Raw genomic sequence first — 27,659 nt, 5'->3', positions numbered from 1 at the left:
TGTTTCTGCACCATACTCTTTGGAAAGAAGTCATTATGCATAGTACACACTTACGTAGTGGAAAATGATGCTCTACCTTTTGGAAGTGGAGTTCTATATAATTTATTTACAGTTATTTTCTACACAAGTTAATTCTATCCCTTCTGACCATTTATTCATTAATTTATTTATATTCATATACACTTATGGATGTGCATTTTATATTTTATGTGATAACCTAATGAAACTTCATCTCTTTTTTCACCCAGATTCTGGATTTTGCCATTGAGAGTCCTTCTGGCTGGTTCCAGTGCCCGTTTAATACAACATCATTGCTTCATTTTGTTTTGGAATAAACTCTTTCTTTTGACACAAGAGGCTCAGGCATGGTCTTGTGTACTTCCCATTCTAGTCCAAGAATTTATTAATTTTATTATAGAATAGTATTAGAAACCAAGATGTGGATAGCTTTTCTTATTGCTCTTGTGATATCCTTTCTTTTGGGTCATCTCAACTGATAAGAGTGCACCTTATACTACCTAGCTGTGCTCTAGTAGTGGAATATGTTGCCAAGAGATCGAGGAGGTCACATGGATGTGGAATATGTTATATAATACTTACTGAGGAACCTTAAGGAGAGTATTCACGGGTGACAGGGTGAACACAGGTACCTCTGCTACAAGCAGTGCCTCAAGTACTTCTCCAGAAAATAGCACTTCCTATTTCCAAAATTTCTCCAGGAATAATGATTTGGACTAACACCTCCCTCTCCATGCTGCTCTGGGCTGCCAGGTGTCATTTGGTGGGGGCATTTTATACATTAGGCTGAATAAGCAACATCAGCTTCCTTGCTTTGTGCCATTGTATGACCAGTATCCTAAGAAGATCCTGGAGTGCCCACAGAAAAATAGCTTTCTAATTCCATTAGAAAAAAAGCTGGTATCCTTCAATATAATATGTAGCTGTATATTCTACTCACACTTGCCTTTATTTTTCCCTTGACATGGCTAGTGCTACGGTGTGGATGTGAGGTGTCCCCCAAAAGCTCACATGTGAGACAATGCAAGAAGGTTCAGAAGAGAAATGACTGGGTTGTAAGAGTCTTACTCTAATCAGTGAATTAATCCCTGATGGGATTAACTGGGTGGCACCTGGAGGTAGGTGGGATTTGGCTGCAAGGAGTTGTTCATTGGGGGTGTGGTTATGGGGTGTATATTTTGTATCTGGAGAGTAGACTCTCTCTCTGTTTCCTGATCACCATGATATATATGAGCTGCTTCCCTTCAACACCTTCCCCCACCATGGTGTTTAGCCTCACCTGGAGCCCCAAAGAATGGAGCCAGCTTTCTATGAATTAAGGTCTCTGAAACGGTGAGCCTTCAAATAAACTTTTCCCCCTCTACAATTGTTCTGGTTGGATCTATTAGTCACAGCAGCCCAAAAGCTAACCAAAACACCTAGGTATTTGGGAACACAAAGGGGCCTTCAGGAGCGTGGTGTTTTACCATCCTCTTTTCTTTAAGAATGGCACACAGAGCTAGGGGATATATGAGTTCATTCATATGCACATAAAAATACACATGTATAATCTTTAAATATATACAGATATACATAAACATCCCTATTTGTAACTATGTGCATCTGTATTAAGTTAATTACAAGTTTATACTGACTTCACCAACTCTGATCTGCAACCGCATGGAATTTTCAAGTCTTCTCCCATGTGTATAGGTAAACTCTCACTTCAAAAGAGAAAAATCTGGCTCCCATGATTCACTTTATACTTACATATTTGTTTAATCCCAGAATATATGAATAAATGGTAGCACAAGTAACTAATATTCCCGTGAAAAAATGCTTTTTAAATTTAGATATAGTTTTTACAATATTCTTTTGTCTTTAACAAAATTGACTGATTTCCAAAATGTTTAGATCTGCAACCTAACCTCCTTCAATGAAGTTGTTTCATATATTTTTAATACAGTTAGATTGTGTTGTCACATTATGCATTCCATCCTGAGAGCACCCAACTGCCTAAATGATGTTTTTTAAATTTGCATGCATTAAGGTTCAATCTTTGTGCTGTAAAGTACCGTGGAGTTTGACAAATGCATAGTGTCATGTAGCCACAATTACAATATCATACAAAACAGTTTTCCTGCCCTAAAACATAACCTGTACTTCACCTATTCAACCTTATCCACCTTCCTACATTCTCCTGCCAACTACTGATCTTGGAATCATGCAGTTTCTAATCTTATCAGGTTGACTTCTTCTAGTTACAATATGCATTTATAATTTAACCCTGTCTTTTCATGGCTTCAAAGTTGGTGGATTTTATTGTTGGATAATATTCCATTTTGTGAAAGTTTCATAATTTGCTTATTCATCACTATTGAAAGAACTCTTAGTTACTTCCATTCTTTGACAGGAATGAAAAGGCCATTATAAGCTATCACCTTCAGGGTTTTGTAACTAAAAGTTTTCAAACTATTTAACAAAATACTGCATGTTTTATTTGTTGTAATATTATTTATTCAATTTTTATAATAGATACAGACTTTCTCAGACTATATATTTCCCCTTGCTTAAGTTTTGGGAGTTTGTTTTTTTAAAGGAAGAGTTCATTTAATTTTCAAATTGTTGGATATAAAGATGATCTTAGATTCATTTTATTTACATGCTTTGTGTTATTAATTATTGTTCTAATTATATATATGTATAGGGTAATGTTTCATGACTCAATATATGTGTATGTGTAATAATCATCTCATAATAATTTATATGTTCTTACTCCTTAAATATTTGCTTGAAATTTTCAACTTACTTGTAATCATTATTCATACTTATGAAGTACCATCTGATATTTCAATATATGTATACAATATGCACTGATAGAGTCAGATTAATTAACATTTCTATCTGCTTTTCTGATTCCTTTGTCTTTGGAACCTTCAAGTATCTCTCTTAAAATTATTTATAAAATATACAATAAGTTATTGGTATAGCCACTAAAGAGAACATGATGAAAGTTCCCCCAGAAATTAAAAATTAATCTATCATATGATTCAGTTATTCCTTTTCTAGGTATATATTCAAAGGAAATGATATCAGTATATCAAAGAGATATCTGCATATCCATGTTTACTGGTATACTATTTATAATAGCCTAGCTATGTGATCAACCTAGATGTTCAACAAAAGATGAATGGATAAAGAAAATGTGCTATGTATACACAATGGAAAGTTTTTTAGCCAGGAAAAAGAATAATAGCTAATTATTTGCAGCTAAATGGGTGGAACTGGAAAATACTATGTTAAATGAAACAAATGAGATGCAGAGAAACACTGAATTTTCCATTTTACACATAGATACTTGATATTTTCTTATTTTCTTTTTAGAGACATTTTCAACAGAGTATTCCCAGTTCATTTCTCTTACTCTTTATGAATTATTGGCATTTTTTTTTATGTATCCATATACCATAAACTTAAAATATGTTGTACCTATTTTTATTTTAATCAAATATAAATTATTCTAGGAAGAATAAGAAAAACTTTAAAAAATTATAATCATAAAATTCTTTCCTAATACATTTCCTTGTTTTTTTTTTTTTTTTTTTTTTTTTTTTTGTGGTGCTGGGGATCAAACCCAGGCCCTGTGCTTGTAAGGCAAGCACTTTACCAACTGAGCTATCTCCCCAGCCCACCATTTCCTTTTTTAATAGAGGTTCTAACAATTAGTTTTCCTTTCTTTGATGAATTTCAAACATTTCTTATACCACAGTGACAAGAGTGATGAATTCCCTTGGGTATTATTTTTCAGAAATATGTCTTTATTTCTACTTCAATTTTGAAGAATAATTTCATTGGGTACAGAATTCTAGGTAATAGGGTTTTGCTTTCAACATTTTAAATACTTCATTCTATTCCTTCCTATTTTCATGATATTTAACAAGAAGTCCTCTATAATTCTAACCCTAGACAAAAGATTTATTTCCTCCCATTGGGCTTCTTTTAATATTTCCTGAATTTTTCTTCAGTTTGAGTGTGGTATTCCTCTTTTGATGTTTATCATTCAGAAAATGATTAAAACTTTCCAAAATTAATGCTGCCCTGAAATCAAACACAGATATATCAAGTTCAGCAAATAGGTTTCTGAGATTTGGGTTCTCAGCACTATTACCATAAATATTTTTCCTGTTTTGTTCTTTACTTCTTTTCCTGCTGGTATTCCAATTATTTATATTTTATATGTTCTAAAGTTGTCCCACAGTTCTTGGATATTTGGTTTTGCCATTTTCATTCTTTATTGTCTCTCTCCCTCTGCTTTTCAGTTTAGAAAGTCTGTATTGACATATCTTCAACTTCACTGGCTCATTACTCAGCCAAACCCATTTCACTTATGAGCTCATCAATGGCATTCTTTATTCTCCTATATGAGTTTTGATCCCTAGTGCATTTTTTTTTGGTTCTTAGAGCTTTGAGTCCTTTTGCCATTATTTCACATATTTGTGTATCTTTAGTGCTTTTTCTATTAGCGCCTTAACATATTAACATAGTTTTAAAGAATCCTCTAATAATTCCAAAATCTGAAGCATATCTGAATTGTTCTGATGCTTGCTTCATCTTTTCAGATAATATTTGCACTTCCTTTTAGCATACCTTGATATTTTCCTGTGGAAAACCAGAAATGATGTGTTGAATAATGGAACCTTAATTAAATAGGCCTTTATTTGTGATTTTATGCTAATATGTTTATAATTGGGTTTTGTTTAAAGTTAACTATAATTGTAGGTGCCAGAAATTTCAGTTATCTGTGTTTTTTCTTTTTTCCCTATCTTGTCTTGGGGATACTCTATGAATAAGTACTTCATCAGATAAAGTCTTTATCTTGAAATTTTTTCCACTGTAATCATCTGTTGGTATTCTAGGTTGCTTTGGGCTTGTTGGTCAGATGTGGGAACGTGGAAGGTCTCTGTAACCTTATGACTAAGTGTTAGCATTTTAAGGAACCCATGGACCTGGCATGGGACATTCATAATTTATATCATTTAAACTTAGTTTATACTCCTTTAAGTGATATAGAAAGGCTATAGGGAATAGATTTTGGAGAAGTTTCCACCCCCATAGGATAAAGACCTGGTATTCATTTCCCCTAAAGAGTTATGAAAGGCATTCTGAACAAATTTCACAGTTTATTCTACTCTCTGTGATAGAGCACTGAAGGGCCCTTTGTTGCTTCTTCCTCATGAGAACCTGGTGGGGTTAGTGGAGAAAACCACCCAGGAAACAGTGGAAGCACCTCAAAGATAGCATCCCACTAGGGTCCCATGCTCAAGTTCCTCTCCACTCACCCTCCATCAGTTCATCAAAATTAATATTTAAGTGTACTAATACATGTGTATATGTTCAGTTTGTGGTGAGTCTAGCTGGTTTATGCTGAGTTTAACCCTGTTGTGGCTGCAGTGGCTTTTGCTGGAGATATGCCGATTTTGAGTTTGCCTGTTTCTCCAGGTTTCTGATGGCCAGTTGACCCGAAACCTCGGTTTTCTAAAGAGTCTAAGAAAAGTCATTGATTTTTCAGTTATTGACCTTTTTCTTATTAGAGGGAAATAAGTGACAATTTCCAGGTTTTTTAAATGTCAGAGCTGAAACCAATTTTTCCATATTTGTGTTTTAATTATGGAAGGACTTTTTGTTGGTTTATTTTTAATGGATCTTTGTTATTTATCTGTGAGAATACTTCCTCTGGATAACCCAAGATAAATTGCAAAGGATTTTCCCTTTTCAGATTTATTACCTCCTATAGATGTTAAAAAATGGGATATTTAAAATCTACTCTTTAATGAATAGGAATGAGAGATGGACTACTCTATTCAGAACTTCATTTACAAAATTGAATAAAAGCAAAGGCTAGGGAAGCTCAGGGCTTTTTCTTATTGCCCTTCCTTTTGCCATATCCTCAGAAAGTGGTAACAATACTCAGTAGGGAAATAAGCACTTTGTGAGGAAGCAACCCTCACTGAGGATGGTAGAACAGGGACCTAGAATGAACAAGTTTCCTTTCCAAGGATACTGAATAATTGCACTAATATTGAAATTGCTGCTGCTCCACATTTTGTTAGACAAGAAAGACAAACTTTTTGGTAATTTCTCCTCCTCATTAAGTCTTCTGTTGTTTACATATAAGTAGGGTCATTTTTTTAAAATAGTGCGTATTTTCTACGTTTTATTCTGATTTGTCTAATATATATGTTTTCTTTGTTTTTATTACATTTTACCATTGATATTTCCAATGTGTTTATCTTTTTCAAGGACAAAACTATGTACTTTTAAACTTATTTTTTATTTTACTTGTTCTAATTAGTTGTACATCACAGAAGAATATTTATTAATGGCAAATGCAGAATGCTTGTCTTTGATAGCATGTATACATTATTTCTTGGGACCGTGGTATGAAGAATGTGGGAGAATTACCTTCACGACAAATTAACTGTTGTTTTCAAGCTCTGTTTTTCAGATATGGAAATATCACCAATCATCATGTCAACCCAAAATACTGCTAACAAGTATCCAAAATGTGCCATTAGGATGGCAGTGTAGCCATTATAAGTTAGTATTCTGGATCTCTTTTTTATATCTTTTGATAGCATTTTATAAATTTCTTCATAATTTTTCTGCATGTCATTTTTGAAACTTAGATTACACAGATCATAAATTTTTTTGCATTTTCTTAAAAAGTGGACTCCTTATGAATATTAATTCACATATTTCTTACATTTTCTTATTACTTTTACTAAGTTTTTATAGTTTTTTTAAAAAAAAATTTAATGCAGATAATCACATTCTTGGACAATAATTATTTTATTTCCTCCTTTTTTTCCCTTAACCTCCCCCTTTCTCTTCTCTTTCTGTCTTTCTTGAGCTGAATAATATCACAAATAAAAGTCGACTAGAAGTAGTGATAAGAGTATCTGTTTTCTAAATCAAAACATAATCTTAGCCAGACTCAGTGGGATACACCAGTAATCCCAATGACTTCGGAGGCTCAGACAGGAGGATGACAATTGCCAGGCCAATCTTAGCAATTTAGCCTTGCCCTAAGCAAGTTAACAAGACTCTGTCCCTAAATAAAATATAGTAAGAGTTGAGGATGTGGCTCAGTGGTTAAACACCCCTGGTGCCAAAAAGAAAAAAAAAAAGAAAAGAAACCACATGATTTTTATAACTATTCTCTGAATTGATGGTAAGTTTCTAGAATAGATATGTGTACATAGTTAGGAAAATTCTTTTCTATCTTAATCTGAGTTAGGTAGTTAAATATTATTAAATGCATTTTTGAAAGTCTTCAGAGATTCATAATCTATTTGCCTCTTTTATTAACATATAAATTACAATAATGAATTTTCTTTTAATCTTCAATGTTACTTGTTATTTTTATTTTTATAACATCCAATTTTCTTTGATTTCTTCATTATATTTAAGCATTTCCATCAATTACTATTCAGTCTTGCTTCTCAAAATTTCCATTAGGAGACATTTCTATTAATTCTAAAGTACATACTTTATGATTTTTTAATGTAAATCTATTTTTAACAAATACAATCTGTTTTCTTTTATCTGAAAACTGGTCTAATGCTTCATTCTTAAAAGGTAACTGAGCTGTATGTGGATTTCTACATTGCTCAAATATTCCCAACCTTTTGAAGACATAATTATAGTGACTTTGAACTTCATTACTTTCTTATAAATCAGTATTATACTACTTTTTAATATATACATTTGACCTATATCTAGCTAATTTTGATCAACTCTGTGTTTGAGTCCTGAGTTTAGCTTCCCTACTTGTATATTCCCTTCTTCTCTGTATTGGGGATTCTTATGTTCCATCAATTCATGAAAATTCTCAGTCATGATCTCCTTGAATATAGCTTAACTACCTTCCTTCCCATTCCTCTGCTCTTCTGGAATTATGTTCAGACATTGTAGTCCTTTATCCTATTCTCTGTATCTACCAACATCATTTGATATGCTTTATTTCTCTTCCTAATTACTTCTAATTTACCCTTCACTTTCCTACTTCTCTCTTCAACTGTATCTATTTGGTTTTGACATCTGTGATTTAAGTAAAACTATTATATTTATCCTTTCTTAATTTCTTTATATTGCAAACTGGATCACTTTTGGTGATCACTTGTCATTTTTAAAAAATTGTGTAAACTTTTATTTCTACAATATATTTTCAAAAAATGTATTGCTAAGAACCATAATTTATGAAGTGATAAGGGATCAAAATATAAAGTGTATTTTGACTGACTTTCAGTCCTAATTGTTTCTTTGTTTATTCTGTTTCTTTTAATCTACTAATTAATACTTAAGTATTTGTGTGATAATTGTCATTGGCCTAAATTGACAATTTTTTCTTCAGATATTTTATTTTCTGAGAGTCAAGGCTACTGCCAACCATTTAAGATTTCAATTTACTCTTAATTACATTTTCCATACTGGTCTCATATAAGAGTAAATTTCTGAACCATGTGATTACAAACATATCATGGCAAATTGTTAGTTTATATGTTGTGTTTTAGTATACTAATACACTAATATATCAATGATATATTAAAATAAAAGTTTTATTCAATAATTTAATTAATATAGTCACTTGTTATTATGCATATGTGTTTATACATGTGTGTGTGTGTTTGTGTGTAAGATTTTATTTTTCATTCACTCTGGATGCACAGTGGAAATAAGTAGCCTTTATTATTGACATATTTCCTAACAGGTGGATTGTTTTTCTTTAATTATAACTGAAAATAAAACTCCTTAGAAATTCTAGAATTATGTTGGGTAGTGTGTACCTCAGATTTATATTTCCTGTTCTATTGATCTAATGCCTACTTTTTTTCTCAACATATTTGAATTTTAATCTCTAGTTATCAGAAATCAGAGTATTGTAGCCTTTTATTTGTTAAAACTTCAAATTTTAGTTCAATAGACTTTTAAAAAAATGACCTAAATAATTTCAATTGTTGCTAGATATCATTGATGTATTTCAAAAACAGTCTTTTGTATGATTCATTGAGATTCTAGGCATTTCACAGTGTCAGGTGTTTTAATTAGCTTTCCATTGCTATGACCAAAAGACCCACCAAGAAAAACATGGAGGAGAAAAAGTTTATTTTGGCTCCTTGTTTCAGAGGTTCAGTCCAGTATTGGCTGGCTCCCCATCTTGGGACTTGAGGTGAGGCAGAATATCATGGCAGAAAGGGTATGGTGGAAGGGAGCAGTTTAGTTCACAACAGTCATAAAGCAGAGAGAGCTACAGTGAGGGGTCAAGGAGAAGATATAAATCCCAAAGGCACAACATCTAGAGACCTAATTCCTCTAGTCACACCTTATATGCCTATAGTTACCAACCATTTAATTCATGCAAGTGGATTAATCCACTGATTAGGTTACAGCTCTCATAATCTGATCATTTCACATCTGAACATTCTTGCATTGTCTTACACATGACTTTAGAGGGACACTTTATATTTAAACTATAACATAAGATTTTCAATACATAGTCTGCTATATTAAATGAAACAGAATTTTTAAATAACATATTTTATAAATATTTACTTTAGCACATCTACTTTACTCTGATGTCTTATATTGTGTTATTTTGGTATGATTTTCCTTTCTCTAACTAATGATCTCATTCAGAGAGCTAATATCTATACATACTGGTTTATTAGACTCACATTTAGAGACTGTGGTGGGAATTCTGCAGGTATGAGAAAGCCAAGATACCAGAACCATTCTTAATGGCCATGTGAATTAAAAAGACAAATAAAATCTGTTCTCCACCCATGAATAAGTTATAGTGCAGTAGGAAAGACAAGCATGTAGTAAAATGATTATCATACAGCTTAAAGAAATCTCAGTCCTGACTAGCTGACCACTTTGTAATATGTTGAGTGAGCATTTTAATAATGTGCATTGGAGGGCAAAAATTAATATTTTACTATTAGGGAAAATGGAAGATCCAAGGCATATGTGTCATCCCCTCCACCATGCATCCACTCATTTGATCAATATTTCCAGGCCATTTACTTGGGATAGTCACCTTCCCATGGAAACCAGATGGCTGTGCATGACAGACTGGAAAGAAAGTCAAGGGAGTTACCCAGGATCTACTATTCACCTACATAAACTAAAGTAGTATGAAATAATGTTCTTCTAAGTATATTTTAGCCCTAACACACATGAATTACAAAATAATAACAATATTTAAAGGCCTCTTTAGTAGTGGTAGTATGATTGATCATGGTCTAATGACTAATGTTCTTATTAAGACATAGGCAGATTAACAAGCAGTTTATATGTAAACTGGGATATTTGTTACATAATTAGGTAAGTAATCCTACCACTGTTAGCACTATAAATCAATGAATAAATTTGGTAGAATGGGAGGGCATCTTGCTGGAAGACCTTTATCCTTGGCTCATTCTTAGCTCACATTCCATGTGATACCATTACTACTAAAGAAAGGAAGTGGCAAGGATCTAAACACCAATTTTTCTCACTCTGTCATTTTGAAAAAACTTATGCATGAACAAAAACCACAAGACTTTCCTGAGAGGATATGCTTTGAGATTTTTTTTTTTACCTATCACAGAAGTCTAGTGACATAAGAAACATTGAGAATATATCCGAGGTAGAAGTGAAGGCAAGGGTAAAAAGCAAGTACTCTAAGAAACTTTGGGCAAAATCAAAAGATCCTATTTAATTCTGCATCTACCAAAAATGGGTTTGAGGACCTTCAAAAATCTTTTTTTCTAGGTCTCAGTTTCTTCATCAGTATAATCATATGAATTTTGTTAGGTAACGAGGGTAACTTACACTCTTAACAATTATTTATTGTGTGGAAATTGGTCAACAGACAAGAATTTATTTGGTACAAGGCAACATGATCTCAGAGGAGTGGAGTGAGGTGGGAGAGGTCATGGCTTCCTGTTAGACTTGTTCACTAGAGCAGGACAAGCTCAGTCTGGGAGGTATTACTGAGTGAATACAGGTAGTTATCCACTATATGACACATACTTCAAGTATGAGCAAAAATCTGAAAGGGAGATTCCTAATAGGGCTCCAATGCTTTCTAAAAGAACAAGAAATGACAGAGAAGAGGTATCATGTTCAGTCAATTTAGGAAATCATACAGAGTTCTAGAGCTGGGACCTAGATTATTTTATGTCCATGATACAACTGAAGCTCAAACAGAAAAAAAAAAAAAAAAAACTTGACCACAGGCACTAGGCTAAATAAGAGATTAAATAGGCTGCAATATATAGTTCTATCTTTTTACTCTTACAGAATATTCAAATTTTCACATATGTGTGAATTCCCAGGGTTAAGAGAAATTCTAGGAATTAATATCTAATTTATATTTAATACTTATTCACATAATTTCAAGAAATCTACAATACATTGTGGTGCCTCTGTAGTTCTACCTGATAAGTGTTCTATGCTGCTAATGCAATAAGATTTTTTAAAACTCAGAGAAATCGTATTTCATATCTACTCTTTTGTATCTTGCAATATCCTTTCTGGTCAAGTACCCTATCTCAGAAGCTGGTATTGATTTCTTTTTCTAGCTATGGTACAATGCTTCACCCTTACCCACCTCATTCCAATAGCTTCTTGCTTGTAATTATAAAATGTTAAAGACACAGCAAGTCTCGATGTTTCTCATACATTTTTGTTTATTAAAAAGGTAGCTACAACTTATTAATAAAATGATATTATGGATAACAATTAATCTGGAGAAAGCAGCCTTTATTACTTGCCTAAATTATTTCTTATCTTCCCACAAGAGAGAAAGGTATTTTTTTAGACAGGTGCTGGTGATTACTTACTGTTCACCAAAAAATCTGAATTTTTCTTCTCTCAGTTCTGTGCTACTAAAATTTTAAGCTGAAGTTCAAGGTAACAATGGAGAAATTCAGCCTACCTAGGAAAAATACCCATTTCCATGTTAAATTATGTGCTCTAGTAATTAGGCCTATCACCAAATAGTGCAGTTACTATTGACTTGACTTCAGAATGAAGAAAGAGAGGACACATTTTTTTTTCTCAATGTGAAGTGGAAAACACTTTCAGTACCAACCTGCATGACTTTTATTGGCAGTGAATATGAATATTTGAAAAATAAGTTGTAATTTTTTTGTTTATTCTTAGACATGGTTTATAAAGTTTTAATTTTATTGCATGGAGAGATATTTTATAAAAATTAAAAAAAAAGTATACTGCTCCCGTTTCTCTGTCTGTGTAGGGAGAATAAAACAATGTTCTTGTATTTTGGTAAAGTATAATTTGGTGGTTAAGAGAAATGGAGTTGTGAATAATCTGATTCAGAAAACATGAGTGGGTCTTTCTTAACTAAATGGGCAATAAGTAAAGGGGTTTTTGGAGAATAGGTTTGTGTTCTGTTGCAAATATATGAAACCTAAATCCCAAGGATGATTTTACATGTTAATTGTGCTCATTTGGATTCTTTGGAACTGTATTCTTAATATTTCATTGGGCAAAACACACCATTCACAAGTATGTTAAGCAGAAATAATTGTATGATCTTGAAAAAACAAAATGAGAGAAAGTTTGCCTATATTATGAAAGGATCTGAACAAAAAATGAAACATAATTTATTTAATTACTCAGATTACTCAGGTCCATATTTCAAAATATCTCTGGAAATCAGAAACACAAGGACAACTCTTTTATTTCTCTAGTTTCATCCAGGGCTGTTTTCAGAACTTTTGGCTGTGATAGAAAGGTTCCCTATCTGGGCTTTCTAATAAATATTTTAATTTTTATAAAATATCTCTCCATCCCTAATGTGATTATGCAACTTTTGGAATGTGGCTACTGCAACTGAGGAAGTGAACACCTGGTTTTATTCATTGATTTACTATTTTATGTTCTTTTATTGTATTCTTTGTTGTAAGAATGCTTAACATGAGATCTAACTTTTTAACAAAGTTTAAGAGACTAATACGGTTTTGTTGACTCTAGGCATAATGCTGTTCAGCAAATCACTAGAAATTGTACATCATGCATGAATAGAAATTTTTGTTGTTGTTTTTCTGGTACAGGGGATCGAACCCCTGGGTGCTTAACCACTGAGCCACATCCCTAGTACTTTCTATATTTAATTTTGAGACCTGGTCTTGCCAGGTTGTTGAGGGCCTCACTAAATTGCTGAGGCTGGCTTTCAACTGTCAATCCTCTTGCTTTAGTTTTCCAAGTCGCTGGGATTACATACAGGGGGGTACCACCACACCCGACTATGAATAGAATTTTATACCCACTGAATAGCAACTCCCAATCTCCTCCTTCCCCATTTACTTTCATATACCTTATGGAAATAAAATCATGCAGTATGTGCCTGTGATTGATTGATTTCACTTAGCATAATGTCTCGGAGTCAGCTCATTTTTACATATTATAGGGTTTCCTTCTTTTTTAAGGGTCAATAATATTTCATTGTGCGTATGTATGATATTTTTAAAATTTATTCATCTGTCTATGGACAGTTAATGTTTTCCCATTTTGGGGACTGTGAATAGTGCTACAATGAATATGTGCATGCTCATATTTCCTAGTGATCTTAATTTCAATCATTTAGACATATACTCTGTGTATTGCTTATGTATTTCAGAATTTCACTACTTATCAGATACATAGTTGGCAAATATTTTCTCCTATTCTGTAGGTTGCCTTTTCACTCTTTTGACTATTTCCTTTGATATACAGAAACGTTTTATTTTAATTTACTGCCATTTGTCTATTTTTTGAATTTATTTCTTATACATAAAATCATTGTCAATAATAATGGCAACTTTTCCCATCTTTTCTTCTAGAAATTTTTGTTTCAGTTTTATTCTTAAATCATTCTGAGTAATTTTTATATATGTTGTGAGACAAGGATCTAATCTCATTCTTTTGTACATGAACATCCTGTTTTCCCAGTAGCAGTCTGTCCTTCCCCTATTTTGTATACTTAGCACTTAAGTCAAAAACTCAGGTGATTATATATGCTTGGATTTATTTACCTTTTTTTTTTTTTTTTTTTTATATCAGGAATTAACCCCACAGGCACTTAGCCACTGAATCATATCTCAACCCTTTTTATTTTTTTATTTTGAGACAGGGTCTCACTGAGTTGCTGAGGACCTTTATTTACTTTCAAATATTCTCACATGGTTAGTGTAAAATAGATTGTACGGTTCAGTTTGCTTTTAACTTTTTATTTATTTATTTTTCAGTTCTAGGGTTCAAAGTCAGGGGTACTCTACCATTGAGCTACATCCTTATCCATTCTTTACAAAATTTTGAAAGAAGGTCTCATGAAGTTGTCTAGGTACTTGATCTTCCTATCCTGCTCAACCTCCTGAGTCACTGGGATGGCAGGCATGTGCCACTGTGTACATCTGTATTTAGCCTTAGTAGAACTTCAGATAAACTTATTGTAAATAATCCTGACTACTAGTTGATTAAACAATTATTACTTTCTCTTGTGATCTTTTTCTTTCAAATTCAGGAAACAGACTACTATTAAAATGAACTTTCTGATGTTAGCTTCATCTAATCTGATTATGGGAATTAATCCCTCTGAATGTTGCTGTTTTTATTTACTTAATGATTACAATTTTTATTTTTTATTTTTTCAGTGTAAAATTATTACTATACTTTATCAATAAAACTAAATTCTAGCAAAAAAAAAGAAAAAAGAAAAGAAAAGATCCTATCGGCAATAAACATAATCATTAAGTATTTGTGATATGCAAATGGAAAAATTCCCCACAAACCTGTGGCACACTAAAACTACCTACTTTCCCACATCAGACGCCTTCCAGAGCAAGCCTCTGCTCGAGATGCAATTCATCACAGTTATCCCAGGTCACCACATGTTCCTCCGTGTCATTTCACAGGGGAACACAACATGACATGGTGTAATTAAAGGAACGCAATGTGGTGGCTCCCATTAGAAAAAAAGGACATGTTTTCCAGATCAGCTCATAGGTCTCTAGTCCAGCTGCCACAGAGAGGCTCAAAAGCTTTTGTGATGAAAACTGGCCAATCCTGCGTGTTCAAATGCACAAGGTCTGTACATTGCTGCCCATTTCTATTAAAAACCAAGTCAACCACTGTCAGAGAGTGTTACAGACCTCCTCCCTCAAGCTGCGATCTTGTCAGATCTCATAAGCCAAACAAGGTTGGGGCTGGGTGCATACCTGGATAAGACAACTATTAGGAGAAAATGAAGGCATTCTGGGTTGAGATCAGGGAGTTGTTTCACCTTCCTGGGGCCAAATGGGATCACCTTATGGCCAGTATATTTGGATTTAGTACCTTGGGCTGTGGGCCTAGATTGGGAACATGTTCATGGATCACAAATTGTGCTTTCCTTCCCAAAGTTGGGGAGAGTCTTGTCTTGCTTTCCTGGCTCTGTTCCAGTTCAGCTAATTGCTTCCTCTAGCTTTAAATTCCCCCTGCAGTGTCTATTGAAGGCTGTCTTCTTCATTTATGATTCTAAACTGTTGTGCCATGTTGCTGTGTGCTGGCAAGCAGCTGTTGTGCTCCATTCCAGCTGTGGTAGAATTTTCGTAGTGGCCAGAGTGAATTGTACGCACGCCATACCCAATTGAGTAGAGAGAAGTCGTAAAGTCCTGGAGCTCTTCCCAATGATGTATGCCATTTCAGTGAAAAATTATTCTATATAATCATATAGATGCAAATGCAGTTATATACTCCCACAGTCTAGACTTGTTAACTCACTACCATCTGTCTGAGATGAATTCTCAAAAGGAAACCCGGGTGGGGAGGCAAAGTGTGGGTTGGAAGTTGTGAAATTGGAAACTCTTATTTTCGTGATATTTATTTTTATTTTTATTTTTAATTTTTTGGTTTAGCATGAGCACTCTAATTTAAATTAGTCATTGAAAAAACAACCATGTCAGCGTATAGATTTTTATGTAAATGTTCCTTGTCTTTTTTTGTTTTATTCTTTTAAAAATAATGTTATTTTGCTACCTATGAAAATAACTTGCCACATGTCACAGACAGTAGAACATAAAATGTTTGGCCTGGGCACTTAAAGAAGGATTTGGAAAAATCACACGAAATGGCTTTATTTTGGATAAGATCTTCCTCACTGAATTCCACAATCATAACAAAATCATTGATCCTGGGAATTTTCCACTGATACCCTCATCCTAATCCCTATTTTCTTGATCCCTGTCGCACCTCATCCTCCTAGCCAAAAACTTGTTGATCTGTATACTTTGCCCATTTAACCACCCCCATTTTCTCTTTAACAAGCTATGTACTGCTGGGCATAGTGGTGCTTGCCTCTAATTCCAGCAACTCAAGAAGCTGAGGGAGGAGGATTGTGAGTTCAAAGCCAGCCTTAGCAACTTACCAAAACCCTAAGCAATTTACCTGTCCCTAAATAAAAGAATAAAAAGGGCTGGAGATGTGGCTCAGTGGTCAAGCTGACCTCGTTCATTTCCTGGTACCAAAACCAAAAACAAACAAGTAAAAGCAATGTACTTTAGTGTAAAGAAGCTAAAGTAATTTCTACTAAAATGAGCATCACTATGTTTGTCTGCTTGGTCCATGGTCCTTGAATCCTGACTAACACAAATAAGCATTTCTGGATCTTGGTTGCAGGTGCTCTGTCATCCCTTCCTTTGTTATAAATTGGTTTTCTGCCAAATCTGGTTTCCACCAAATTTGAAAATCCAGGTGCAGAATGCTCCTTTGTAAGTATGCCTTAGGCAGTTTAGTCTTGGGGTTTCATCTCCTTAGCTTTTGAGTCTTGGGTTTCCACCTGTTAAGGCTGGGCTTGGTTGATTCGTCTGACTGTCTCACATCAAGAAGACAGTTTGTCACTCCAGAAATTTGTCCTCAACACTAGTCACATTGGCGGGATTGATAAAGATCACCTCTGACAGACTCCTATTGAAGAATTCAGCAAAAGAGAGAAGGAGGAAGAGATTCAGGAAAAAAAAATTTTTTTGAACTCCCTTATAACTGTATTTGGAAGTGGTGCTTTGGCTAAAAGTCAAAAATTCTCTTTTCTGATATATTTTATTTATTTCCTTTGTCATTGGGTAAGTCAGCATTCTCTTTAAATAAAACACTATACAAGAATTAGAGATTCAAAATTTGTAATTATGAAGTTATTTGATATAAATTCTCACTCCGTGTTCACAGGAGTACAAAATTGTGAACAGTGTGTGAATCCAAGCCTGTGAACCTGATAATGTCCATTCTCATTCACGTGTGCCACAGTAGCTGTTGGAATTTCTCTCCCTCTGCAGTTTTTCAGTAGACAAGGAACTCTGCACTTGCTTGTATTGATACTTATTGACAACATCCCTCACAAGTTAGAGAATCACAGAATTCTGGGTTACAAATCCCTTAAGTGCCAGCATGCTTGCAAGGTTTATTCGGTCTCTATAGTCATGTTTTCCTCATTAATTAAAAATGTCCTGTTCCTAGGGCTTTTTGACCATCATGGAAAAGAGAGCATTCTGCCATCATGCTCTCTGAAACTGAGATGGAAATTTCTTCAAAATGTTTTGAATTTTTGGTATTATTGTTGTTATTTCTGAAATTAAGAGGGTTACTAGTGTTAGAAACTCTACATGCTTTAGAGGTAGTGTTTCATTTCATGACAGGGACAAGTGCATATGAGTAACATCGAATTGGAAAAAAGAGGTTGAATGTTCTAACGTGCCTTCCAATTTATCAGGTATCCATGATGTTGGGTGTTCAATATAATTTAATTTAAACCAGAGCAGACAGAGCTGATGTAAACTCACTGCACCTCTGGAAGTATAAAACTGAATCTTCAATCCCTTCATACACTGGTTGTTCTGATTTACTTCTTAATTGTAGAGTTTGTATGAGAATCTCCCACCCTCACCTTTAGGGGAAGACTGTCATAGTGACCTCACAATGACAGTGACATATTTCTCAGGTTAGTGAACTTGGGCTGTCCACCCTTCCTTCTGCCTGTCAATTCTGCTGATTTTTAAGGTCTAGTTTCTTCTCTGTATTTCTCTTTGAACATACCTGCACAAAACGTTCTCTTTTACTTCTGAAATCCTATTTAGACTTCTATAGATGCTTAATCCCATACTTTCAGTTCTCTGTTATTTTCTATTATACTATAGGAACAAACAACCCCATAATTTTCAGTATTTCTTTGCACATCTGTGTGTTTTGAGTATAAATGCTCATAACCATGGGGAAAATTACTACCAAGGAAAACATGTAGAGGGTACTCAATAAATTGTTTCCAAACTAAAGCTACATATTTCACTTATATTTCTGTCATCTCTGAAATACAAAAAAGAAAGAAAGAAAGAGAGAAAGAAAGAAAGAAAGAAAGAAAGAGAGGGAAGACCTAAGATGGGGAGATCTATTCCAACAGAACAAAGTTTCTAAATGCAAATACACTTTTTTGTTCAATGTAAGTGTATTCCACATTTGATGAAATCCACAAAGGCTTGCCTGGTCTTTCAATGTCATGGGTGAGTATCTAACCAACACTGCCCCTACCACTAGGAGTAATGATTCCCCAATACCTGGGTGGTATATTTCTTCCCAAATCAGGCTATTTAATCACTTTCCAACAGGCTCTTCTATTCACATGTCTACTTGATCTACATTAATTATTTTAACCGACATCCTTGTTAAGTGAAATTGTTTTTCCTAGCCCGACTATAAATAGCTTCCACCTTATTCATCATTTATCTCTTTGGAGATCACACTGGCTACATTTATAAAGAAAGAAAGCCATGACTTGGCCAAGATACAGGAAGCAGCCCTCTCGAGGGACAAAGGAATTTCACAGTTATTGGAGAGACACAGCTTATTTTTTTCTTGACAACACACCCAGGACAGGGCATTGGCTTTCTTTTAAGTGTGAAAGATTGCTTTTTGTAGTGTTCTTTCTCTGCTGTCTGAGGAGGAGGCAAAGGAGAAACACCAGTAACAAAGGGGGAAGCAGCCTGAATGACTGAAATTAATAAAGCCTTATCTTCTCTCACCTCTTCTCATGCACACACTCACAAAGAATAATTCAAGGTTAAAATGTATTTTAAAAGAGAACAAATTAGGGAATAAGTTTACTGTTGAATGTACATAAAATGGTTAGTTAGTTAGCTTTCTAATATCTCTACTCCAAAAAACTGACAGCTGAAAATGAGAAGAAATTCAGTGCAAAATATACCCAAGAGATTCAAGTTTATATTATTGTTGTTTCTACTAAGATATTAAAACCCCTGGTGTCAGTCAGGAGTCAATTCTACTCTAGTAGCAACCAATTCTATAATTTTTGTGTATTCTAAGTGAAAAACTTTTTTATTTGCCCATGCTATGTCTCCATCCATGGTCAGCTGGGTGTTCATTTCAGGATGTTCAGGCATCAGCAGAGAATTTACTATTTGAAGCACTGCTATTCTGCTTCTAGGATACAGGCAGGTAGCACATTGCACATTGATTTTTAAAGACTTTTGCCTGGAAGTCACATACTACTTCATTCATCATTTGACTATACAATGCAAGAAAGATACTTGGTATTGCCTAAATGCAAGTATGCAACAAAATAGACTTGACATTATCCTGGAAGTGCACTAGCAAACATATTGTTAAAAAAGCATGAATGACTTCCATGAATCATTTTTCTGGTATTAAATGTCCATTTATAGTTGTTTTATTTGTTTGCTTTTTTCTACATGTCTTTCCTCCCTGGGAAAGATTATCCTAAAGTTTCTTCTTCTTATCAAGTTCAAAACCCAAGATTTCATGGAGATGAAAAGCAGTCTTATATTAGGTTTTGATATGGTTACTCTTGATCCAGATGCCTAGGAATAAAAAAAGTCACTTTCTATGGGAATCATATTGACTATTTAGCAGCTGTCCACCAAAAAAATCAATGAGGTTGTCACTTTTTCTTGTTAAAACAATTCTCCTGTCAAGTTGGTTAATTCACTGATCTTAATTAACAATTGAATTCCATAGACCAAACAGCAGTCTACTTGGTTCTGTGACAATTAACTGCTATGAGTATTAGGAAGACTCATTAAAATAAAGAAAGACAGAAGCACTCAATTTTGGTTAAAAGGGATTTATAGACAAAATCTGAGCATTCTATTGCTTTATTTCTGAAGAGTTTCTGTTGTTTGGGCTTCTTCCTTTCAATAGCTTTAATATTTCACTTTTATTTTTGCATATATTGTTTGACAATATGTGTGCATGGGTGTTGAGAATCAGTAGGATGGATGGAAAATTAATGGAACTTTTTTTCAAGTGGATAGTAAGTTTTAGAAGTTCAGAGTCAGCTAGAGATTCTGATTGTGAGTCCTAACACTCCCTCTGCTCTCCTATTCCACCACTTCTTATGATCTCACAGTTTGTTCTTCAGATACTTTTATAGCCTCCTATCAATGGCATATAAATTGTAAATTGAAACATATCATAGAACAGTCCCATTAATAAAAGATCACATCATTATTTCACGGTTTATTTCAAAGAAATAAAGGTTTCCACTTTAAACAAAATACTTTGTTGCAAGCAACTGCATTCTGACTTGTAGTAGGTTACATTTTTAAAAAGCATATATCAGTGGTTGGTCTGTATATCAAACAACCCTGGAATTCAGAGACTTAAAGTAACAATAATTTACTTAGATCAAGACTAAACATCTCTAGTAATAAGAGAAATGCAAATCAAAACCACCCTAAGATTCCATCTCAACCCAATTAGGATGGCGATTATCAAGAACACAAGCAACAATAGGTGTTGGCGAGGATGTGAGGAAAAAGGTACACTCATACATTGCTAGTGGGGTGGCAAATTAGTGCAGCTACTCTGGAAAGCAGTATGGAGATTCCTCAGAAAGCTTGGAATGGAACCACCATTTGACCCAGCTATCCCACTCCTCGGCCTATACCCAAAGGACTTAAAATCAGCATACTACAGAGATACAGCCACATCAATGTTCATTGCTGCTCAATTCACCATAGCCAGATTGTGGAAACAACCTAGATGTCCTTCAATTGATGAATGGATAAAAAAACTGTGGCATATATACACAATGGAATATTACTCTGCCATGAAGAATGATAAAATTATGGCATTTTCAGGCAAATGGATGAAATTGGAGAATATCATGCTAAGTGAGATAAGCCAATCTCAAAAAACCAAAGGACGAATGATCTCCCTGATAAGCGGATGATGACATATTATGGGGGGTGGGAGGGGTTAGCGTTAGGGTTAGGGTTAGGTTTAGGGTTAGGGTTAAGGAGGGTGGTAAGAATGGAGGAAGAAAGGACTTTATAGAGGGAAAAGAGAGGTGGGAGGGGTGGGGAGAAGGGAAAAAAATAACAGAATGAATCAAACAACATTACCCTATGTAAATTTATGATTACACAAATGGTATGCCTTGACTCCTTGTACAAACAGAGAAACAACATGTATCCCATTTGTTTACAATAAAAAAAAAGAATCTATAGGTCAATCTATAGGTCATATCAGTTGAACAACTCAACTTAAAGCTCTAGCTAAAACTGAGCTTGGATTCTTAGTTACACTTATGTCTGTGCCATGTGTATTAATTATAAAGCCCAGTTTGAAAGGATAAATACCACTTTTCATGTTGATGAAGTCAGACTGGAGGACAAACTCAAAGGTGCAAATACCTTATAAGCCACTGCTTACATCATGCTTGTTAACACGCCAGTGGCAAAACAAGTCATGGGGTCATACTCAGCTCAAAGAAGATGGAATGTATGCTCCTCCCACTGGGGTGATAGGGGAAAAAATAATACTTTACAACAGTAATCTGATTTTCCACAAAAGGCATGATATTGGTTCATGTACCAATGTAGTCCAAGGGCAGTAAATCAGACTGTGCAGTGTAATCAAGGGCAGATTATAACCTTTCTCTTGCTCTCGCTTTGTCTATATCCCATCTCTGATCCCTCAGTATGTTGACTTTATTCTCTGGCAGATTTCCTAACATGATTAAAATCAACTTATGGTAATTTAAGGATTATTTTCTTTTGTATTATACAAATGGAAAGGGAGACTCTTCTTCCCACTGGAGCCATATATCAAACCACAGAAAAGGTTCAGATTGGTTTAGCTGGAAGTTGATGTACAGTCCATATGAATCGCTAAGGTCAAAGAATGGGTGTATTTGATTAATAAACCTAGATTAACCTATGTGTTGAGAATATGGTGCACAAAATTGAACTTTGTCAACTGAGACAACTGGAGTGTGGGTCAGATAGCATCAGTGATAGTTAATCTGAATTATCAACTTGATGGGATTAAGATATGCCTAAAATTAAGAGACTTCTGTGAGTGTTAATGAGGGTGTTTCAGGAAATGTTTGGTATGTGAGGCAGCAAACTGAGGGGCAAGACCCATTCTGAATGCAGGTGTCACAGTCCAGCAGGCTGAGGTCCCAAATAGAACAAAAGGTTAAAGAAGGAGGAAGTCCGCAGAGATGCAATTTCACTTCCTGAATAGGTGTTTCATTTACTGCTTCAATCGCCTGAGAACACAGGAATCCAGTTCCTTCTTTCTTCCAAAATGGACTCTGAACAGTGACCCTTCAGGTGTTCCCAGGCCTTCAATCTCAGAAAGGCATTGCATCATTGTTTCCTTTAGTTCTGAGGTTCTAGCTGCTTAAATGGAACAGCTACCAATACCTTGGCTCTTCAGCCTGCAGATGACCATTGTGGGACTATCTTCTTTTTTTTTCTTTCTTTTGGTTCCAGGTCTTGAACTCAGGAGCACTCAACCAATGAGCCACATCCCTATCCTTATTTTTATTTTATTTAGAGACAGGGTCTCAGTGAGTTGCTTAGCACCTCTCTTTGCTAATGTTGACTTTGAACTTGTGATCCTCCTGCATCAACCTCACAAACCACTGGGATTAAACAGAGCCCATCTATCTGGTTTTTGACCATGTGAGCAAGTTTACAAATATATATATATATGTGTGTGTGTGTGTTTTATATATATATATATATGTGTGTGTGTGTGTGTGTGTGTGTGTGTGTGCGTTTTATATATATATATATATATATATATATATATACACATACATACACACATTGTTTGTTCTGTTCTTCTGGAGAACTATATTGGGTAAGGCAAACTGGGTAGTTGTTATAATCAAAAGAATTATTGATAATGAACAAGTAAACAGTAGATGTCCCCTCCATTAATAGTATGTAACTAATGTGCACATATCTTAAATAAAATAAGATGATTCCATAAAAAATGTATAGATGTGGAATGAAATTTAGTGGAATTTCCCTATATATAAATATTCAGATTAACCTTTACTGAGTTTTCACAAAGGGACACCATTTTCTGGGTTCCAGAATAAGTGATTATTTTGACTTTACTTGTAGATATTCACCGAAAATAATGTTTATATTTTAGTCAAAATACAAATTTGTAATAAGATTCTAACAGAAATCTTGAGTTACCAGGGAACTTAGGCATAACCTAAGGAAAACAAGGCACCACGATAGCAAGTAATTTACCCAAAGCCACAGGTGAATCTTGACAAGATTCATTCAGAGCAGACCATGCAGTCTGAAATAAACAAGCAATAATATTAGCAATTTAAGTTTAGATTTAAGCAGGCCCAGTACTTAAATAGATGAAATTAACATAAGTATGGGCAGTCTCCTCACCTATATAAAGGGCAAGTTGCATGGTTTGAATTTGTTGCCCAAAATTTCTGTGTTGAAAACTTTACCAGCATTGCTACAGTGTTGAGAGGTGGGACCTTCAAGTGATATTTTCATTAATGAATTCATTGTTATAAAAGCAAGTTCAGACCCCTCTTGATCTCCCTCATCCTTTTTCCCTCCTAGATCCTGCCACCTTCATATTGGACTTCCTAGCCTCCAGAACTGTGAAACATATCTTTTTCCTTTAAAAATTTTCCAGTATTTGGGAATTCTGTGATAGTAAAACTTTAAACAAACTAAGATAAACATTTCTTTCTAGACCATATTCTTATTAGAGCAGGCTAGTGGTGTAAGTATTCCAATATTCCATAGTTCAAAGATTGGCAGATACTAACATGAATACCCTCCTTCACCATGCCCAGAGTTGTAAATAAGTACCCATTGCTGAGGCTTGTAAGGTTCTACAAGGCACTTCTAGGAACAGCTAAGCATATGACTGGTCTTCACAGAATTAACTTCAATTTTCGATTTTCCTGATATTGTTCCTGTAAGATGTTTGGTATGGTAGATGAAGGAAAGATGCACAAGAGAGGGTCAGAGTGAAAAGAAATGAAGTATAGTCTAAAAAAGGAGTATGTGTGTTTATGAGGGAGAGAAGCACATTGGTAGGCCTGACAATGGTTTCTATTTCCTTCCTGAGAGGTCAGGCATGACATCATATATATGGTGTACACCTGCCCACCTGAAAACTTTTATAGAAAAAGAAGGAAAACAAAGACATTGAGCTCAGTTAGAGTGTTAGCTGAATTGTGTTCTGTTCTTTCTCACTTTGGCCAGAGCCAATTTAAGCAGATCTTCATTTTCTTCTCATGCTCCATTTCCACCAAATGTCTTTTCAGTTCAGATAAAGCCTCTCTCAGCCAGACTTTACTTCTGTCTTGCACTGGCATAATTACAGAAAATTGCACTGTTTGCTCAATTTTTGCAAATTGAGCTAATGCAAAACTATGTAAATTATTTACCAAAAAGGAGCAAAATCAAACAAGTAAATGGGCTTGTGCTACGCATTAAGAGAGCAGAATGGCACAACCAGCTTCCTGGTTACAGAGCCAGCTTGATTAACTCAGCCCGGGGCTACACAGTGGGACCGCCCTCCCTTGGCTCTGGTGAGCATTAGAAGGGGTGGCCCTACCCAACTCTCCAGAGTGCCAATCAATTTTTTTTTTTTTTTTTTTTTTCCAAATTTTGAGTTAGTTGGAGAATTTGGAGAGGTCAATATTTTGTAGTCTGATTAAGGCAAAATTCTCCTTTTCCTACTGCTTCTCTTCCTCCTTATTCCTTCCTTCTTTTCTTTGTTCTGTCTTTTTTTCCTTCTGTTCCTTCTCATTTGATCCTTTACAAAAAAAAAAAAAAAAAAAAACAACTGCTTTTCTGGAACCATAGTTAACTAAGGATGCACGTGAGTTTCAAAACTTTTTGGTTTTTGGTTGTTTTCTGTCAGGCCATTATAATGAACTAGCCTCATGATGAAGAAAGAGGCTGGTACTTGGGTAAATTTCTTCACATCTGAAATATGCTTGTGTGGTTAGTAAAAAGCATAAGAAGAATCCATTTGGTCACAAATATTTCCTTTTTATTAACCTTGAGAACACACTTTGCTTGTCTGGGACTTGCCTAAATCATGTTTCTTGTGTTCTCTTGTCTTTCTTATTCTTGACTATTGCTGGTTTCTCTCTCCACTTCGAATTAGTAAGGAGGTAGAGAAAGGATCAGGAAATGGCATCAGGGGATCGGGATTGAAAATAGAAATTTTATCTGTTTGTATGTCTTTGGCCATACAGTCCACATTTGTGTTTGTTCTGGAAAGAGAATCCTATTTTTAAATTTTAATTCAAGTTGATTCAACGTGCTGCATATTTGGAATTCTTCTTAATATCTTTTGAAGAAAAATAAATAAATAGAGGAGAAAGAAACTCAAGCCATGTGAATATATTGGACAATAATAATAGGATGGATCTAAATTATATGTGGCCTAGGGGTTCAGCAAAGGAATGGACTCATATAAATTCATGAATTCTAGTAATTAAAAAGGTATAATCATACAGTTATTCAGAATGTCATGTGCAAAGCATATAGTAGGGAACAAGATAAACGTAGTCCTTTCATGAGATAGACATGGAAGAAAAAGGACTTGTATTTTGAATAATGGGCAAGATTAAATAATTTTAATAGAAATTTAAGGGTATTACTATTAGGGAAAACAGTATGATAAAAACATTGGACTGTGAGGAAACTTTTCAGGAATAATGGGTAGAAATATATGTCTGGGGAGGTAAATTTCATTACTTTGCATATATGGATCACATTGACATTCACATTCATACATGGATATAAAATTAAATTCATGCATTCATATGTGTAGTTGTGTAATAGGTTTGATATTTTATTTCATTTTATTATCAATTAATTAATTTATTTTTTGCGTGGTGCTGGGGGTGAAACCTGAGACTTTACAATGCTAGGTAAACTCTCTAACCCAAGTGGTACCACTAGTCCATAGAAATTTGAGAAGGCAAACTGGCCTGATTAATTGGTGTTGCAAAAATTGATTCTGAAAAATCTCCACTTGATTTTGTGTTTTCTTCATTGTCTGGGTGTTGTAATTTGTCCTGTTTTATAACATGAGCAACATTAAATTTCATACCCCTTTTGAACTTTATGATCTATACAAAGATGAAATTGGACAACTGAACATCCTTTGGTGTTCCTGAGCTTGAGATTGCTTCCTTTCTTTTTCTTCTCTTTAATATATTCAGAGAATCAAAATAGAGAGAAAAATTATCTCTCCTAGATCACTTAATACATTTTGTCATGGATTTATAAGTTGGATCTAATGCAACTAGTATCAGAAACATAGTCTAGACAAAAAACTCAATTCATTTCATTCAATTCAGTTCAATTTGAAAGCTCTTTGGAAAGTGGTAGATGGTTCACATAGTTACTATGATAATTTAATAGTTGATATATGGGATATTATAGCTAGGGATTGGTTTAATTAGTTGAAAAGTGACATTCATATATGTGGCATTAATACTTCATTTCTTGCATATCTACTGTTTGAACTGTTTAAACAAAATCAGGAAATCTCAAATTAAAAAAAAACAAAAAAAAAACTAATTTTCTTTGCCCCTGGTCATCTCAATCTCAGCAACATCCTTTTCCTCTTAAAGATAAGTTCTTTGCTCCAAAAAGCAAAAATAGCACCAGTTTTTCTTTGTCCATATTGTCTAGGTCCTCTCCTTACCTATGCTTCCTTGCCATTTTTCTCTTCTTTCCTAAAAACACTTCCTCCCACAATTTCATTGACTTTTACAACTTTGACTCTCAACTGTAAGGAGATAACTAAAAATCTCACACCTCTTTACAATGTGACCAAATTTTCTGCCTCCCATTCCCCGTTACTGTTTGATGAGCATTGTCTTCTGATTTTATGGCCAGCTACAAAACCTCAAACAGATTTTTCTTGAAAATATTTTTATTCTTGTTTTCTAATTTTTCTCTTTCTTTTTCTTTCTTTTTCTCTCTCTCTTTCTCTCTCTCTTTCTTGCCGGTATTCTCAGAATGCATATGTAATTGTTCCTTCTTATCAAGTTAATCGATTTCATTTAAAAATTGTCCTGATTTGTAACATTGTTGTTGCTTACATCCAATATTATTTGATTTCCTTTCTGCATTTATGTTCCAAATTCCCCATGTTCCTTGTCTACTGTAGACTTTGACTGATCTCTCCTGTCCTGTGCTCATTGCCCCTGTTCCACCATTGACCTTGTAAGGGACAATAATCTCTAAGATAAAATGACACCTCGCTCCCTCAGTCACAGCTCATGATGCAATAGATCA

This window comes from Sciurus carolinensis, chromosome 15 (genome assembly GCF_902686445.1).
Source record: "Sciurus carolinensis chromosome 15, mSciCar1.2, whole genome shotgun sequence".
NCBI classification, from domain to species: Eukaryota; Metazoa; Chordata; class Mammalia; order Rodentia; family Sciuridae; genus Sciurus; species Sciurus carolinensis.
The sequence above is the reverse complement of the archived record's forward strand: the minus strand, read 5'-3'. Positions refer to the sequence as shown.